This window comes from Rattus norvegicus, chromosome 7 (genome assembly GCF_036323735.1).
Source record: "Rattus norvegicus strain BN/NHsdMcwi chromosome 7, GRCr8, whole genome shotgun sequence".
In the NCBI taxonomy this organism is placed as follows: domain Eukaryota; kingdom Metazoa; phylum Chordata; class Mammalia; order Rodentia; family Muridae; genus Rattus; species Rattus norvegicus.
This window is the reverse complement of record NC_086025.1, coordinates 91,256,060-91,274,689: the sequence shown is the minus strand read 5'-3', so window position 1 is coordinate 91,274,689 and position 18,630 is coordinate 91,256,060. Positions and strand designations below refer to the sequence as shown.

At 48.1% G+C, this 18,630-nt stretch overlaps 1 protein-coding gene across 3 annotated transcripts in view; it reads right to left on the bottom strand.

The window, feature by feature from the left end:
- Positions 1 to 10,866: 10,866 nt before the first annotated feature.
- Positions 10,867 to 18,630, bottom strand: part of Zhx2 (zinc fingers and homeoboxes 2) — a 147,930-nt gene continuing 140,166 nt past the window's right edge. For all 3 annotated transcript variants that reach the window (XM_006241654.5, XM_017594857.3, XM_063263558.1), the window contains exon 4: positions 10,867 to 12,126. The gene's annotated coding sequence lies outside the window, so the exon portion shown is untranslated. The remainder of the gene's footprint in view (positions 12,127 to 18,630) is intronic.

The following is an 18,630-nucleotide window of genomic DNA, read 5'->3' as shown; positions in this document are numbered from 1 at the left end:
AATTGGCCTGTAAAGTAGGTTTCTTTATTGCTTCTTCATATAACCTTATGACCCCTCTCATTCTCTCCTATATCCCATCTTCCCCAGGCGATATGCTGTTGGTTCTTGTCTGCTTTGTGGCTGGCAGTAGCAATAGCTATGATTCTAGCTGTGTGACCTTTCTCTGTGTCTCTCTCTTGCTGGGTTCTGAACCGTTCTCTCTGTTCCTTTAGCTTTGATGGTGATAATGGCTCTTTCTACTGCTAATCTCTATCTCCTGACACCTCTTACATATCCTTAAAGCTCTACCTATGTCTGCCTCCAAAGTCCCTTTGGTATGGTATAATCTATGAGGAGGGTTCTTCTTGGGATTCTTGACTTACAGATAGGCTCTGGTGTAGTCGGACTGGCTTTTAACTTGGTACCAGGCTTGCCTTGAACTTCTTATCTCCTGCCTCCACTTTCCAGGTACTGGGATGACAGCCATGTATTTTTTGAGAGTCTTGAAAACCCAATACTACACCAATGCCTCATATTGGCATCTAAGTCACAATTTCATGAGTGGATATTAGCTTCCTACTCCACGCCTGAGGAAACCATGATTGGAGAGGCGAACTGACCTGCCCAGTCACTGACTGTGACCCACATGGCTTCCAGAAGTGTACCAAGTGCCCAGCTGCAATTGCTGGTTACCCACGTCCTGATGACTTGCAACACCTCCAGGCCCATGCCCTTCCCTTTCTCTAGGCAGAAGTGGCCTCTAAACCCTTCCATTATTGGACAGGACAGTAGTCTATAAGCTCCAGTTTTATGTCTATAAGATGTCAGTGTGTACCCATGGTGTCAAATCACCTGTCTGGGTAATAATGGCGGTGTGGTTAGTAGAAACACAGCTTTCACGCTTGGCAGGGTCAGCTCAATCAGGCAGGAAGCAGCTGCCTCTGGAGCTTTTTTCCTGTTCACGGAAAGTGTGTGAGGAAGGACGGAAAGGACTGCAGGCTTCATAACACAGGCTGTCACTCAGTCAAGCTCTGTTGGCGTTGATCTCCAAAGCCAAAGCTTTGTCCACATTCATTCTAAGGAAATAATCAGATACAGGAGACAGCAAGAATGAACAAAGATTATGGCAGCAAAGAAAGTGGAAAAAACGTGTAGGTCTATTAGTAAGGATTGGTTGAATAAATCAAGGCTTGTTGTATAGTGATGTCCTCCTAAAGGGAGGAAGGAGGGTCATTCACTATCCTGTATTTTTTAAACGTTTCAAGTATTTAAATTATGTGTATGTTATATATAATTGCATTCTGTTCCTTCACAATGCAGTAGTAACAAAGTACATTTTCTTATGCAACTCCATCAATAAATACTTAATGAATGATTAATGATTGTTTCCCAATGTCCTCTACCTTCATATTTTTCTATTTGCCTTCAAATGACTATTAAAATCAATCTGCTTATGCCAGACAAGACCAAGCATCCCACCTTGTTGCTTCGTAATTAAAACCTAAAGTTAAAAAAAAGAAACCTAAAGTTTATGTTCTATTCTTGGTGGGCTAACTTTACATGAGTTGCACAGATCTTTGTTTTGTCTCCTAGTTAATCCCTCTGTCCCTTACTCCTCCCTCCTTCCCTCTCTCCCTCCCTCCCCTCCTCCTTTCTCTTTTCCTTTCCTCCCTCCTCCCCTCCCTCCCTCCTTTATCCCTCTCCTCCCTCCCTCCTTTATCCCTCTCCTCCCTCCCTCCTTTATCCCTCTCCTCCCTCCCTCCTTTATTCCTCCCCTCCCTCCCTCCTTTATTCCTCCCCTCCCTCCCTCCTCTCCTCCCTCCCTCCCTCCTCCCCTCCCTCCCTCCTTTACTCCTCCCCTCCCTCCCTCCTCTCTTTTCCTCCCCTCCCTCCCTCCCCCTCCCTCCTTTATCCCTCTCCTCCCTCCCTCCTCTCTTTTCCTCCCCTCCCACCTCGCCTCTCTCCTTCCTCTCTTTTCCTCCCCTCTCCCTTCCCTCCCTCCTTTTCTTCCTTCCTCATTATTTACTAGTAACCTTGTGATATTTTAGGTTGGAGATCAGGATGTAAAGATGGGCAAAGTCAGATCAGGGATCCTCAGGGACCACACAGGCTAGTGAATGAAAATAGGCCCTCAGGTGAATAATTATGAAGTAGCATGCGTTCATGCAGCCAGAGAGGAAGGTCAAGCATCCCACCACTAGGCAACTTCCTACACATAAGTAGGAACGAAAGAGAACTCTGTGTGAGGGCTCAGATGGAATGAACCATTACATGAGTTAGAGTTTTGTGGGTCATGAGGTAGATTTGAAATTCCCATAGTCTTCTCGTCTTTATGAGGATTGAATCTTTAGGAAGTGATGCTTAAAACTCTTCACACTCTAGTTGTTTAAAGTCCACTTTTAGTCCTCTTCATAGTTCTTTGAAAGGCTTTATCCCAGCCAGATAGCCCATGCCCATGTCCATGTCTGATGTGATTGTCAGACCCTCTTAGGGAGTGCCTGGCCTGGGAGCGTGTGGAAGAATCCTGGGGGACACAGTGTTTGGAACACGTCCACCATGGGCCAGCTTGTTTGAATGTATGTGTTCAATGTGTTGCTTTCAGTGTGGCCCTCGGTTCCCAGCTGTGACGACCACTTCATGAGAGACTGGCCTGTTGTTGATAAAGCCCGACTTCTGGTTTCAGAGAAACCTGGCTTGAAGTCTTGGCTCTGACACTCATTAAATGTGTGGCTTTGGGAAGTTTCCTGAATCCAATCTTGAAGAACTCTGAAGTTCAGGCTTTAGTTCTTTAATGTGGAAAATTATGCAATTTCCCAATGTGGAGGATCGAAATTCGAATGTTCCACGGACATCCTCCTTCCCAGAGCCCTGGCCTTTCTTACACAATATGCAGCCACTCTGCCACACAAGGGAGTGGGAGGCACCCTGCAAAACATCCCTTGGAGCACACATGGATTGGTTGTGGGGATCCCGTAGGGAGAATGCAATTCTGCTAAGGCCAGCTCACCCTTTACCTAGGTTCCGGGGATGCTGTCTGGAAGGTTCACCCACTTTCCCTGCATAGAGGTTGCATCCAGACATAGACCAGGGGCAGTTGTCTTTGTAGAGCAGCTGGTTAAATGAACTCAAACAAAGGTCATCCGTTGTTTTTAACAGGCGCCACTGTGACTGTAGCTTGGCAGAGGACAGATGCCTAATGCCATGTTCTGGGTTTAGATAAATATTCCTCCACAATCCACTTTCCACTCTTCTACCCTACTGTCTGCTCTTCTTTAATTCCACGTTGTGAACATGAGAGACCAAATCTTTTGGGTTTAGACTTCATCTTAGAGAACCTGACCCAGGGTTGAACGCAAGAAAACTAACAGGCCGGTAACTAGCACCAGTTTCCAGGTTATCCCCCAACAAGACTAGGGTCTCCAGGTTACCTGCCCCAAACAAGACCTGAGTCTAGCACCAGACTCCAGGTTATTTCCTCAACAGATCTGCACCCCGCGGGTTACGAGTCCACCCCTGCCTAGCAACCACCAATCAAGAGGAAAGCAGAAGTTAAGTTTATGGTTTGGCTCCCAGCCCCAGCCAATTATGTTTAAGGCCAAAGTAGCGTCCACCCCCCTCCAATTAGATGCTTGCCGGGGTAGAAACACTCACCCCTTGCTTGCTATTTTCTTTAAAACCTTTTCCAAATGAGTGTTCGAACTTTTTCGCCACTGGAACTGTCCTGTGGGTCGTCAGTGAGCTAAACCCAAGCTTGAGCTTGTGAATAAAGACCCTGTGTGATTGGTTCACGAACACTTCCTGGAACTACAGACACACGCTTCTCTTGAGCCCTCCCGGGGAGCTTAAGAGCCATCGCCCAGAAGTACACTCCGCTCTCTACTGTCCTGTGAAACTTCAGCAAAAGCTTTGGTTGGAGAGGTGTAGAATCTTGGTATTTGGAGCCTCTTTTCATGGTGATAGTGCAGGCTCCTGGAACCCTCAAGTCTCATAGTTGGAATGACAGTTAAAAGGTCTAAACTCTTAGGTTTCTTTTTTTTTTCTTTTCTTTTCTTTTTTCTTTTCAGAGCTGGGGACCGAACCCAGGTCCTTGAGCTTGCTAGGCAAGCGCTCTATCACTGAGCTAAATCCCCAACCCCAACTCTTAGGTTTCAAAAGAGAAGGCAGAGGCTGAAGGAAGAAGAATGACCGACTTTCCCAGGGTCACAACCCTGGTCAGTGGTAAATCCAGGACCTCTGACTCCTCGGGGCAGGTGGGTGGGCTTTGTTGTAGCAAGCCCTGTGACAAACTCATCCTGTTCAATGTTTTAGTCATGTTTGTATCTCTTCTAGGCCTCATAAGGGTTCCTACAAGGCAGGAGGCAGTTTGAGCGAATGTGGAGAGCCATAGAATCTATGAAAATGGGTAGCAAGGCATGTGCTAGGTCTGGGTCCAGTTGGACTTGAGTTTCATTTCTCATTTGCTGGGACTTGTTCTTGGAACTCTTTTGAAAATGTAATCACATGGCCCATCCTGGCAGCATAGGCTAAGCAAGTAAAACAAGACCAAAAGGGGATTTATTTTTTCTTGTCTTCCCAAGAGACATTAAACAGGTTTCCATGTTTAGCCCAGGGCAAGACATCTTAAATACTTTTCATGTGTGTTCTTCGCTGCCTACTTTCTTCATATCCTGATCCCTGAAGCTGTTCTTCCTTCAATGACTATAAATCTTAACAATGACTGACCCAGTTTGCGTCACACATACTCTCTTAGACTATTCACTGAGGTGAGAGATGCGCTGTTACTGGCTAGGTCTGAGGCGTCTGACTAACCATGGACAGAAAAGTCCACGCCAACATTATATGTGATAATTAGAACAGGCTCTAGAAGACTGTGAGCGGGCAGGGGTGTGCTATTAAAGGAAAGCAGCAATACTGAGGGGATGGAAACCTACAGGGAGCCTCCCAAGAGACAGAGATGCAAGACAATGCTCACATGATTATAATTAGGGGCTGGTGCTGGTGATTGCCCAGGAATTCAAATGAACAGGGTATCCTGAGAGCCAGTCTGGATGTCTGTCATCCAGTCTCCTCATCCTGTCCTGTGTACCTTTATTTGTTCTGGTGGCATTTAGGTTGGGTTTCTAGGAATGGATGAAATTTAGGCAAGAATTGGGGGAAAGGTGTGGGCATTTCAAGGGGAAATGTTAGATCAGCCTAGGGACCATTCACCCATCAGCCCCAGCCAAGGACCATGTAAGGAGCCAGGAAATAGATTTGGACTAAGTTGCTCGATTCTAGAGCTTGTGACATAAATTCAGCTAAGGGAAGTGATCGCAAGGTAAAGGCTGCAGGCACACTATGCTCTCCATCCACTTCCCATATGATCTTTTACTCATATGGGGAAGTCCCAAAGCACATTTGTTTTCCAGTTTCTTTCCAAATCATCATGTCTGACTTTGTTTTTTTTGAACGAGGCTCTCGTGGAGGCCAGGCTGTCTTCAGATTTCCTTTGTAGCATCAAATGACCTTGAACTTCTGTTGGCCTCCCAGGAAGAGAGTCTTAGGATAGCAAGTGTGCAGTTGCATGAGGTGCAGGGCTCGAGCCCGGGGCTTTGTGTGCTACATAAGCTCACTACCAGCTGAGCGGTGGTCCCCGTGCCATCACCGGGCTGGAGTTAGGGTGACTTGCTCATCAAAGAGTTAGGGAAACCTGCTTGTCACAAGTGCTTGTTCAAAATTGTTGGCTTCTTTCTTGGTTGCAGTTCACTGTCTGTTAGATTTTTTTACTCTTTAAAAATCCTAAATATGCCTTTCACCTCTGCTTCCTGTGTCTTCCTTTGATTTAGTCACTTGACAAATGCCGACTAATCCCTCGAACTCAGACCGAGTTTCCTTGACTAGGAAACAAACTCCGTATGTCTAACTCATCCTCCACCTTGGCGTTAGTGCAGGGATGAATGGATCAGCATCTGAAGGAAGAGATTTCTGTGTCCTGTAGGGACGGTATTCACGTTTCGTGCTGGCTATGAGTGCATTTGGTTGCCAATATCAGAATACTCCAATACAAGGTTAATTAAACAAACAATGATTTACGTTTCTCACAGATGAAGAAGCTTGAAAGCAGGCATCTGTGGCATGGGTTCAATCAGCTGACCAGGGCCCCAGTCTCATGATCACCAACTTGTACAAGGCAGGAAGAGAGGAAGGAGAATGACCGCTATACAGTGGTCTTCTGTCCATGTCTTAGTAGCCACCTTAACTGCAAGGGAGGATGGGAAGTCAAGTTCCTCACCTACTGAGAGATATGTCTGTTTGGTTGGCAAGAAGAGGGGTGGGGTGGGAATGCAAAAACAAGCAAGGTCTGGGGCCTGCTCAGCAGCTGGTCCAGCTGAAATAGTCAATTCCAGTCTCAAAACATACGGTAGAAGGTGATAGAGGAAAACATGTGGTATAGCCTCTTACCTGCGCATGTGTGAGCATGTGCATTGAGAATGGGTGTGCCTAACCCTAACACACGCGCATACACACACACACACACACACACACACACACACACACACACACGGGGGGGGGGGTGGGCAAGCCCATCCGCACACACAGGCTCACACAAATTCCAAACAAAGAGAGCAGCAGTAGCTGTTAGCTAGGCGGCCAGCGGCGCCCACCGCATGTTTCATCTCACACTGTGAAGTCAGAACCATGATGGAGCACTACCTTGATTATTACGAAGCTGACAGATAAAGGTCACGCTGATTAATCATTGTTCGTTGTAACTGTGGGATGTGGCAGAACGTGAGGTTGGTGTGTGTTTGTCACCTTGAGTCCGTTCTGTGGACTGATCTGTTTCCTGGAGCATCGGAAGGATCCGATCAACAGAGGCTTTCTTTTGTGCTGGGATTGGGGCTTCAGCTTGGGGATGGCAGTTTGGAGACAGTAGCAGAGGAGCAGAGGGTGATCTGAGAATGTTTATTCCCTTCCTCTATGCCTGCTGAGTCATCATGGCTTACATGATATTTCCTTTCAGGGAGCCTACTCTGTAGTCTGTCCACGACTGGCCCCTTCCTTGCCTTTTTCAGTCAAGCTCTCTCCATCCCTGGTTGTTTTTCTAAACCCTACCCACACCTTTGTAATAGTAGCTTGAACAGTAGCCCCCTGGGTTACCTAGTGTAAGCTCTGCCTCTCCTGCAAGGATCCTAACAAAGTCTTACACTTGAGGCTCCTGTTTTGGTGAAGGGTTTAGAACGATTGAGAGAAACCTTATTCTCCCCGTTTAAGTTTTTCAATAGAAACTTCCACTCTGTGGGGTATCTGACTCGAAGGCCTTCTAGAATGTGCTCAGATACTTTTCATTCATTTGTACTGACCCTTCCCACCATTACTAGAGCCACGGTGTTTTACATGGGGAGCTGACACACTCCTGGCTCCATCCAGATTGGATTGTCAGGCCACTGAGAGCTGTTGTTCCCAGGGGGCTGTGGCAGCGCAAGTGTGCTAGACAGATAAGTGTGCACACGTCTGCTGGACCACAGTCAATATCTTTCCTTCTTTCTGCTTCTCTTCTCTCCAAGCCATTGGCCTACACTCTGAAGACAGGGTGATAGGTGACTGGATTTCCCCCTCACCCACCAGTGCTGGAGGACGTGGGCAGGAGCTATCTAGTATCTTCAGTGTGGCTTCTTCACCTCTAATGAACATGCTGGTCACTTGGGCACCCTGCCCAGTTGCTGCTGCTGGAGATCTAGGGACCACCTTTGAATGTAGACAGCATAGCCTTGCACCACCCAGTTCTGGAGCCACTAACCCCATGTGTCTCTTCACATGCATTTTATTCTCCTTGCCTTTTCTCTCGTACTCCGATTTAGCATCAGAAACCCAATTTTCACGACTTTGTTTAGCTCACGTCAAAAGGGGAAATGTGCTGCTTTAATGTAGAGTGGAGGGATGGGGAGATGGACGGTCTTAGGAACTGCAGACCTCAGGGACTCAAATGATGTCCCGGTCACCATTTAGCATCACCTCCACCCCTTCCCGATGCCACTCCACTTCCTTCTTGCCTTTTTGTACCATGTGGAGTTTTTACTTATTCATTGTCTTCCTCTCCTGGCAAGACCTCTGACCTTGGGAGGCTTGTTGTATGGCTGTCTCCTCTACCTTGAAGTGTTCTCTCCTAGAGAGAAGAGGGAGGGAGGAGGGGGAGGGAGGAGAGAGAGGAAGGAGGGAGAAGGGAGGAGGGAGGAAGATGTTTATGAATCTTAGGCATCTTACGAGACTCAGGAGGTAAGGCTCTCCTTGAGGTTGAGTAAACCGTGAGCAATGGCCCTCAGCAAGTTGCACAGAGGGCTGAAGTGACTCAGCTCTTGTGAGTCATCACCCAGGCTAGGTGATAGGTGATAGGTGCTAGGTCACACATACGCCTGAGTACCCACACTCTTGTAAGCAATGCCTACTAAAGGTATTGGTTCATCAAGCTAAACTTGGAGGGACCATAGATTGTTGGTGCCCTAGATTGGGTGTGTAGATATTTGTTCATGTGTCCTATAGAAATAAAAAGCCACAGAACCTGGCTCCTGGCGAATACTATCACACTCACCATTGACACACTGGAAAAAGCAGTCCTTTTTCCAGAACCTGACCGGTCCAGATTGGGGTTTGTGTGGCCTTGTATCTGTCTAGGCCCACTAGAGTGTGCGCCTGGCAGAGGGGGAGGGTGAATCCCCATGACGGGCTGCCCCCTGCTCCCACCCTCAACAGAAGACCAGCCACACAAGAGGAGATCCCTCGAAGGAAGTGCTAGGGGTCCACAATAGGTAGAAACAGCAGCTGGCCACTACCTGCTGCTCTCCACCCCTGCAGGAGCCCTGCCTGTCCCACAGAATCTCTCTCCTAGGCCCGCCACCCTTCGGTCTTTCCTGCTGGAGAAGCACAGCCTGACACATTTTAATAGGTGGTTAAAAGGACACAACCGTCTTCCCCGGTTTTCATTCCTGACTATTACCTGGACTCTTCCCCTGGTTTCTACATTAGGCATTTGAGGATGGCTCCCAGGGACTTGCTTGAAGGATTCCTTTAAATTGTTTCCGAAAGGCAAGCCTAACTGCAAGGTGAATAGCATGACGGAAGTGCAGCCACCTGTGGAGCTGTGCTGAAGATACTCATTGACGGAGGGCAGGACAGCATGGGGTGACGAGGGGCCAGGTGCTGGTGACACAGAGAAAGGGCAGTGCAGTGACCAGACCGAGCCAGCTATGCCACCCAGGGCTAAATCTTCCTCCACCTCCCTCCCTTCCCCTTCCTCTTCCCCTCCCTCTCCTTTCTTCCTCCTTATGTTCTCCTTACCTCCCCTTCTTCTCCCTCCTTCTCTCCCCCTCCCTCCCCCTCCTTCCTTCCCCTCCCTTCCTTCTTCCTTGTGCCCTCCCTCCCGCTCTCTCCTTCCCTCCCTCCTCTCTCTTTCCCTCCTCCTCCCTCCCCTCTTCCTTGTGCCCTCCCACCCTTCCTTCCCTCCCTCATCTCCCCTCCCTCCCTCCTTCTCTCCCTCCCTCCTCCTTGTGATCTCCCTCCCTCCCTTCCTTCTCTTTGTGCTCCCCCCCCCTTCTCCCCCTCCCTCCCCCTCTCCGAATGCTGTTCTAAGTTCCTTTGGTCATGGTGCTTCATCACAGCAATAGAAAAGCAACTCAGACAGTCGCAGGAGGGAGACTTGGCTTCAGGTGATTTAACCTCCAGAGGTACCCTTAGCCACCTCACCTTCATCTCTTTACACCCCTGGGAACTCAGGAGGAAGCAACATGCATGGAGGCCAGTCTCACTCGTGGTGGAAGGTGGAAGCTCACCTGTTCCCTTCCTTGTTGCTGGACGCCTGTAGTCCCTGCTCTAGGCTGCCTGTCCTCTTATCTGCCTGGGCAGACACTCAGAGGACCCTGCTTAGGTCTGACTCTTTAATGCCCCTTCCAGTTTCCTTTCTCAAGAGCCTTCCCTCTAATCAGGCCCCTAAGCCTTTGGCCTCACGGAGCCTGACTTGTCACCACATGCGTTCTGCAGGCCTGACCTGGCAGCCAGGGTACATGGCGCACGGTGCTGCTAAGTAAGTCTGGCACTCCACGCTCCCGAAGTCAGAACACTGGATTCGGAAGTAGGGGCAGAATCAGTAGTTGCCTTCGGATGAGTCTGTGCTCTGCTTGTCTTCTTGGGGTGATTCTTCCACACAGAAACTCTGGTGGTTTTTGTGCTCACTGTCCAATGCAAGGTTCTGTGCCAACCAACCATAGTACATAGGCTTCCACCATGTCCATGGTTGTTTGTGTGCAATGAAGGGGGCACTGTTCCCTGAGATCAACTCCAGAGTTATTTATTCCTACCCTTTACCAACCCATGGGCATTGATGTCTTGGGAGAGGCCTCAGAAATGACGGCAACACAAGGGTGTATGGGACAGAGACGGATCTAGACACGACAGGCATTTGACATCATGGGTAAGAGTCGGCTTTGACGATGGAGAGTCTTGAATAAATTCTAAGTTCAGGATGACATCGTTCATGCTTCTCAGATTCAACCAGATGCAAAGTAGATTGCAGTAGCTCATGTAACCAGGACGGGAGGTGACCTTGATTGTCTGACCACTCCCCTTTCCCCTTTCTTCTTAGGGATAGGACTCCTCCTCTGATTCTTGGCTACTTGGCCAGCATTTCTTATAGCCAGGTGTAACCATAACTTGAATTTTGGCTACAGGAATATGAACAGAAGGGATAACTTAAAATTATTTATGCATGTTTGTGAATGTGTGTGAACGCGCACATACACATTCATGCATTTACAGTGATAAACCTTAAAAAGGTGTGGCAATGGTGAGTGGCCAAGTCAGGACTACAGGCCAAGGCTCAGGAGCCAGGCGACAATGAAGAACAGGGAGCAGAGGGAAGGTTATAAAAACGTTTAGTCTTTGCTTTATTGAGTTACAACAAATGAGTGACGAGTTAGAAAAACTGCCTTTATTCAAACTCCCTAGCGTTTAATTTGTGCAGTGTACTCAAGTGGGGTCAAGGGTCTGGGGAGTAGGGGAGGGGACAGGACAGCAAACAGAATCCATGTCTTGACATTTACACCAGATATATCTCTTGGCTTTCTTTCTTTAAAAGTTAGGACTAACTAAAAAAAAGTGCACTCAGGTATCTAAAATTGGCCCAGCACACACACACACACACACACACACACACACACACACACACACACCACACGAACGACAACAACAACAGCAACAAAATCAATCCATAGTGAGGCTTTGAACTGAAATCTTGTCAAACGCCACACCAAGAAAAGGCGGTGAGAAGAGAAGAGAAAAGCAGAGATGTTTATCTTGGTACCGTCTAGCCAGGAAGACCACTCTGAATTTCCCAAGAGTAATGATGGCATCATCTGTGGTGGGAGCCCTTTTTGCTGGTATTTTAAAAAGATTTGTAAAGAGGGCAGCCACCTGTTCCCCAATTATCCAAAGCAGTTGAGAAGCCAGCCCCACCTCTTGGTGTAGGGCTGAGGTAAGGTCCCCAAAAGGCAGCTGGGGAACTGGGAACGGTTTGATGTAGGTTATTTGTGAGCCCATTTCACTTTGAGCCAGAGGACTGACCTCGGCCCTTCCGACCAAGACATCTCCCAAATGTCAAACTACCTTAAAGAAGAAATTCTTCCTACCTAAAATCCAGTAGATACAGTGGTACTTATGCTAACGCTCCCTCCCCCTTGTTAATAAAGTGAAAGGAAGAAAGAGAAAAGAAAAGCAATGTGGTTAGCCCTCCTTCCTGGGAATTTAAAAAAAAAATGCAAACGCCTTACCACAGAAGCGCTGGAAAAGGAAGTGGCCCTCGATTAAAAAGGTAACAAAATTCCCACATTGTATAAATCAGTTCCAGTATAGCAAGAGGCGGGGCTGGGGCGAAGGCAAAGGCTATGTACAGGGACCCATTGAAAACGCAGTAGTAGGACTTTGGCACTATGAACAATTCCCACCCAGCCTCTCGGGGGGATATTGAGAGCTCCGGAGTTCCTGTGGCCTCCAGGCACTGCTGAAGCACTTCCACTCAGAGTGCTGCTGAGGTGGCCCACAGCCATCCCGGGCAGGGCTTTCTTCTTTCTTCAAAGACAGAGCATCTCCTTTGTCAGTGCTGAGGTTCAGACCAGTGCCCTAGAGGGATGACACAAACCAAAGGGATGTCAGAAAGAGGACTGCCATTTCTTGGGGGTGGAAGGTTTCTTCATAGGCCTCCTACGGGTTGGGAACTCCTTCCAAAGCCTTCATGGGGTTTGAAGGAGGGACAGAAGCCCTTCAAGTTGGGGCTATGCTTGAATCTTAAATGCCCCCCACGGCCTATCTCTGTTGAAACGCTTGGTCCCACGCTGTTGGGTTATTTTGGGAAGCAAAGGATACTTTGGGAGGCGGAGCCCAAGGGGAAGAAGCAGGACACTTGGGGAGGGTTCTTCCGGGTATGCTATCCCTGGCTGCTTCCGGTTCTTTCTGCTTTCTGTCAGTCACACGTTCCTTCCCACTGCTGTCATGTTTTGTCACACCCCAGACCCAGAAATACAGCCCCAAGTCACCACGGCGCGAACCACGCTGAACTGTAAGCTAAAATTCCAATTAAGTCACTCCTTGTCAGGTATTCTGCTATATTCATGAAAAGTCTGACCTACAGGGTCTCAAGAGATACTGCCTGCTTTTCCTGATTTAGGTATAACTTTAGAGAGTAGGTGTAGGCTGGCAAGGTGTGTGTCTGTGTGCGCATGCGCACACATGATGTAGCGGTCACAGGACAGCTGTGGGAGTCGTTTCTTTTTTTTCTGCTCCAGGGATCAAACTCAGGATTGACAATCACCTTTACTAACTGAACCATCTTAGCAGCCCTCCTTATATAGATTTTTAAAATGGGTATAATGACGATGATGACAATGACGATAAAATGTTGAGCAAGTCCTTAGGGTTGATTGACAGGCGGAAAGTCTGACCTAGAAAAAGGAAGACATTGCCCCTCTGGTGGTCCGGCATTCCGCCCCTCTGCTGGGTATTGGAACTCAGCCGGGCAGAGGAGCGCTAGACTACATTTACTTCATGCCTGCTATCAGGTGATGGGCTGGAGGGAAGCACAGATACACTGCTCAGGGTGTGGGGAAATGCAGCCTATGATGAGGAGCCCGGGGCCAGGGACTCCCAAGCTCCTGGACACACAGACACCGCTGGGTCAGGGGAACTAGGAGGCCTGTGGGCTAAGAACAAGGAGACTGGGAATGGAGGATAGGGGTCTCTATCTTAGCTCATCAGCGGCTGTCCTTAGCTCAGAGGTAATTAATTGTCTGGGAGCACCGAGGGGCCTTCTGTGGGAGACTTAGATGGTGGCTGTGTAAATGAAGGCTTCTTCCAAGCTCCCTGTGGTGGTTCTTGATGAAAGAAACAGTCAGTTCTTATCCAGAACGTTTACTGACTGTTCATTGTGGAAAATGGGTGCATACCACCTCCTCAGGGTGGATCAGAGCTTTAATACCTTTTTCAGGAAGGAATGTCTGAGGAGGGAAGCTTATTGGCTAAACCCTCAGGGCCTCTAGATATTAGCATGGAGACTCTGTTCTGATCTGGGTGGCCATAGGTCACATTCCTATGTAGGGAGTATGGTCACGTGACAGGGACTGGTCAGAAGCAGGCGAAGCTTCTACCATCCTCTGGTATGAGGTTCCAGGGCTTCTAACTCCCTCAGACTTACCAAGTTTCCGGGCATAGTCCACTGCTCCACCTACCCACCCTTTCCTCTTTCTTCAGTTATCACAACTACATGTGCATGGCTCAGACCCTGGAAGTGTTCTTCAAATTGGACTCTAATTCTCCTCTGATGTTCCCAGAGTATGTGGCCATGGGAGGGCTCAGGCTGTGGGAACTGACAGAGTCATGGAAGACAGGGAAATGGGACCCCTGTCGACTGGTTTCAGATGCTCATGGTCCAAACCTAAAGGACAGCTGGCCAGCAAGCGCCCCGTAGGCTAGTTTTACTTCCTTTCCAGTGCAAGGTCCCGCTAGGGGTAAAGTGAGAGTGGTTGAACCCTGGCCTGTGTTTCTCACAGTCCTACTGTGTGCACACTGAATGAAGCAGGGTAGACAGAGCTAGTTCTGATCCCGCCATCCGGTATGCCATCTGGAACAGTCATTCTTCCGCCAGCATCAGGCTGCAGATCAGAGGCCTTGGCACATTGGGCACGGTCCTGCTTCCATGTTGTCAAGGGGAATTCTTGAACCACACTCTGTTTCCTTCACCTGCTGCCCTGGGAACATGGTCCAGTCTCCATGAAGCCCCAGGCCCAGCAGGAAGGAGATTGGACTTAACTGGGCAAGTCTCTCTGCCTTTTCTCCTCCATTTTACCAGCTCACTGGGCTTCCATTTCCTGACCTCATCACACATGGAGCTGTCCCCCAGTCACACAGCCAAGATACCTTCCAGTGTGGTCCTCACATACTGCCTTCAGTTGTCTGGTTGATTGTATGTTGGTATGAGGCAGTCAGGCCGTTTGTGGGACCCATAGCGCTTGGTGCTGACCCCAGCCATCTCCCTGCAGTGCACACATGGGCTACTCCACAGGCATTTGTTAGTGAGTGGAAAAGGGGAGTTAGTGCAGAGCTGTTACAGAGGTAGCTGCTGTACAGGGGAATGACAAAGTCTATCACTGTGCTGTGCCTGTGTGGCCCTCACTACCTCCCTAGGGAGTTCTATGGCTTGGCTGGATGCCCCCATGGGTCACCTCACCCCCAGAGGTTTGGAGGAAACTGCAAAGCCACTAGGCACACTTTCTTCTGGCCTCCATTGGAAAAACTTTACCTCAAGGAAATCCAACCTCAATATAAACCACCTTCCACATCTGCTTTGAGGATAATTTGTCATGTTGAAAATACTAATTCTTTGGCAAATAATCTGCTTCCCTAGTACTCTATATGTTGGCAAAACATAAAAGAAAAAGAAAAAGAAACGAAACCCAGAATCATGTGACAGCCCTTCTTTTGTTTGTTTTTCTTTTTTCCACCCGTAGGACTTTCTCTCCGGCACCTGAGGACTTGGGAGAGAAAAACTGCACTACCTGAGAGACATGGTGAATATCTTTCAATAACATATTCTTATATTCTGTCTGTCTCCCAAACTACCCCACTCTTCTACTTCAGTGATAACCGGCTGCGGGTGACACAGTGGGGCTGAAGGTAAGTAAGTGCCTTGCCCCCTGTGGCTGCTGACTTGCAGACGTCCATTGGTCTTTCCATTCTGTTCCAAGGAGGAGCTGAGTGGCTGTTGATAGCAAGCTTCTTAGGTCTGGTATGTTTCCTCTCAAGGTCCTCACCGTACTCAGTCCAGCTTCCTCCGAACAACGTGGAGTTCCAAGTGGATGCTTTGGGAGGTCCACGTGGTGGTTGTCATCCAAGCCAGCTGCAAGCCTCTCTCATCACATTTGTTAAGGTAAGACGCTTTCCTTGTGGGGTGAGAGGGGACATACAGCCACTGTGCCCCTATCTGAATCTGGCAGTTATAGCTCTTAGACTCCAAAGGTTAAACATCTTAGGGCCATGCAGCTATTTAGGCTGGGACTCTTTCACCAATGAGAGAGCAGAAAGGGAGCCTTGACTGCAACATGCCCAGGGTTCAGAAAGTAGAATGTGTGTCTGATTTGCAGTGGGGCATCACACTGATGTGCCACAAATCCTGATTCTGGCGGCATGGAGCCTGGGAGCCTGGCTTTGGTCTTCCACCTAGAAATTTTTTTATGTGGGTAGGCTAAGCAAGTGTACTGCTTACTCACCCAGGGCTGGCTCTCTGCTAACCATTTTATCCCATTATCATGGGTCCTCCTTGCTGTAGGGAAGAAACCTGCTTCGGTTTAACTGTGGTTCCTCTGTAGTTCATCACTAGGTCTTGGATGGGGGTGGGTTCAAGACGATACAGAGATAGATTACCGAGGGAATAAAGGGTGTATTAGAAGAGGTTTTTAGTAGCCATGGACAGACAGACAGCAAGGCAGCAGTACAGAGGAGATTCTGAGGATAGCTCAGGCCCCAGTGACAGAGACAGACGGTGTGGCCAGGGCTCTGAAGATAACCAGAGCCCATGTGGCAGAGGAGGGAGTCTCTTCTTAGAGCTTTGAGGGTAGGGATGAGTTTCATTGCAAGAGCCTGCAGCCATGCTCTCCGGTTCCCAGGCAGGGGCATAGGGGGTGGGGAGAGCAGGTTGTGTTGCTTTGATGTCCTTGACTCCTGGCACTGGATTGTCTATTATTTAGGGGCCCAGAGACCACGTCTCAGCAGGATGCCTGTCGCTCTCCGTGAAAGCAAGAGAAGCTGCTGCAGGTATCGTGATGGCGTAGAGGCTAGATTCTAACATTGCATTCTAACAGTAAGCCTCCCCCACTTTGCTGGTACTCAAAACCTCGCATAACAATGTATACTCTTTGGTGACTTTGGATGTACACATGTTCACGGTAGTGTCAGCCAACCCAATAAAAAACATATTTGGCCCCTGCCAAAATGTTTCCTCCCTGTTTATTTTTTTCCTGGTGGTAAGGTAATTTAACATGAAATCTGCCCTATTAACGTATTTGTAGTATATAATCCCTGGTTGTTCACGATGGGTCTAGGCACTTCCACAGGACAAGAGATCTCTAGAAGATACTGCCCCTTTCTATCCACAGTTCAACCTCCAAGATCCCCCAACACCATTCTGTTGCCTATGTCCATCATAGTCTGAGTCATCTGTCTTAGGGGCAGAAGAGTGACTTGTAGGGAGTAAGAAGGAGGCCTGGGAGTGAAAGTGGGGGCGTAACTAAAGCATGTCCAGAGATGTCATAAAGAAACCATAAATCTGTACAAATAACATGTTTTTAGTAATTATAATTAAAACGTAAGATAGAGAGATATCAGGAAACACACACACACACACACACACACACACACACACACACACACACACACAGATCCCATGCTTCCTGCCTGCCTCTGTACTGTTTTGGATTCTACCAGCAGGAAGGCCATCACCAGATGGTCACTCAACCATGCACTTCCAGAAGTGTAACCCAAATCAGCCTCTTCTCTTTCAAAGCTGTCCAGCCTGCATTACTAGTTGATGGGCAGAGACACCCATGACTATCTCTTCCAACTGTGCACCGGGAACCAGGGACTGATGGCGTGAGGTGGGGCCCTTGACTTCAAGAGTCTAGTGGGGAAGTGGCAGGAAAACTGATGGTTAGCGTATATTCATTCATTAATTCACTCATTTATACTCATTCATTCATCATCTATATATAGACAGCTAACCTGAACAGTGAGTGAGGGGAATATATGCATATATGATATATATGTATACATATCTATTCATATTCATTCTGGACTTTAAGTTGTGGCCAGCATACAACAATTAAGCAGCCTTTAGTATTTTAAGGAAGCTGAACCATGACAATTATTAGTATTTTATTTGACATTTCACAAGTTTCACACCTTCCCTGAGCCATCGCTAATCATCAAGAGTTGGAAACTGCCAGAAATCTGGAGGCCGGGAAGATAGTGACTGGAGATCTTGAGCCAAATTTAGACACCGGCTGAGCGAATCCTGTGAGTTGCTTCTGGTTTCTGAGTCTCCTTTGTCTGAATGAGAAGAAAGCTTATGCACATGGGTTTTTTTTTTTTTTTTAAACCAGAAAAGCCACCTTTCTCCCTCAGGGCTCCTCCAATTTCTGTGTGCATAGCTCTCATGAAACGGTCCAGATGGTGGGGGCTGGAACATGGCTGCGTGATTAAGAATACATAATGTTCCTGCAGAGGACCCAAGTCTGGTTCCCAGAATCCAAGATGGGCGGCTCATAATTGCCTGTAACTTCAACTGCAATGGATCTAACACCCTCTTCTGGCCTCCTTTGTTCCGTGTGCATAACCCTCACCTTCCCTGAATACATCATTTAAAATAAAAAAAATTTAAAAAGTCTTTAAAAAGAACAATCCAGACAGATTTCTGCTTTATGAATATGCCTTACCTTTTTAGGCTGAGATCCAGGTAGGGCTGCATCTCGGCTTTTTGGCAAAGCCAAGCACTTTCATAGTGCCTGGCATGAAGTGAGCTCTCTCTGGCTTTTGCTGAGCACCGTGCTATGGTTTGTGTTTTGAGGCCCATTCCCTGTCTTAGGTCATTCTATCAAAGGCTGTTGAGTGTTTGAGAGTTAGGGAATGACTGGTGGTGGTAAGCCACTGGGGGCAGGCCCTGAAGGATATATCTGCCGTGATCCTGAGCTGTTTTTCTGCTTTCTGGGTCACACTGTAATGGAGTCACTGCTAGGGATGGAGGTGATCCTGTTCCCATGCTTTTCCTGTGAACCAATAATGAATTTCTCTTTCCTAAGTTGTGTCTGCCATGTGTATCCTCACAGTAACAAGAAAGCAATTAATACAGAATGTTACCTTAGCTTTCACTCCTGAGTACGTTATGCCTGCATTCTGTTTGTTGGTTTGGACAAGGCAATGGTGCTACCATTGAAGCAGGTGCTGGACCCAGGGATTGACGAAAGGTGGTTCCAGCTTTTGTGCTCTATGAGATGGAGGAAAAGCTGTGCCTGCCTCCCTAGATGGTGGGGAGGTTCAAAGGACTTTCTGGATCTATTTCAGAGAATGCTAAGCATATTGTAT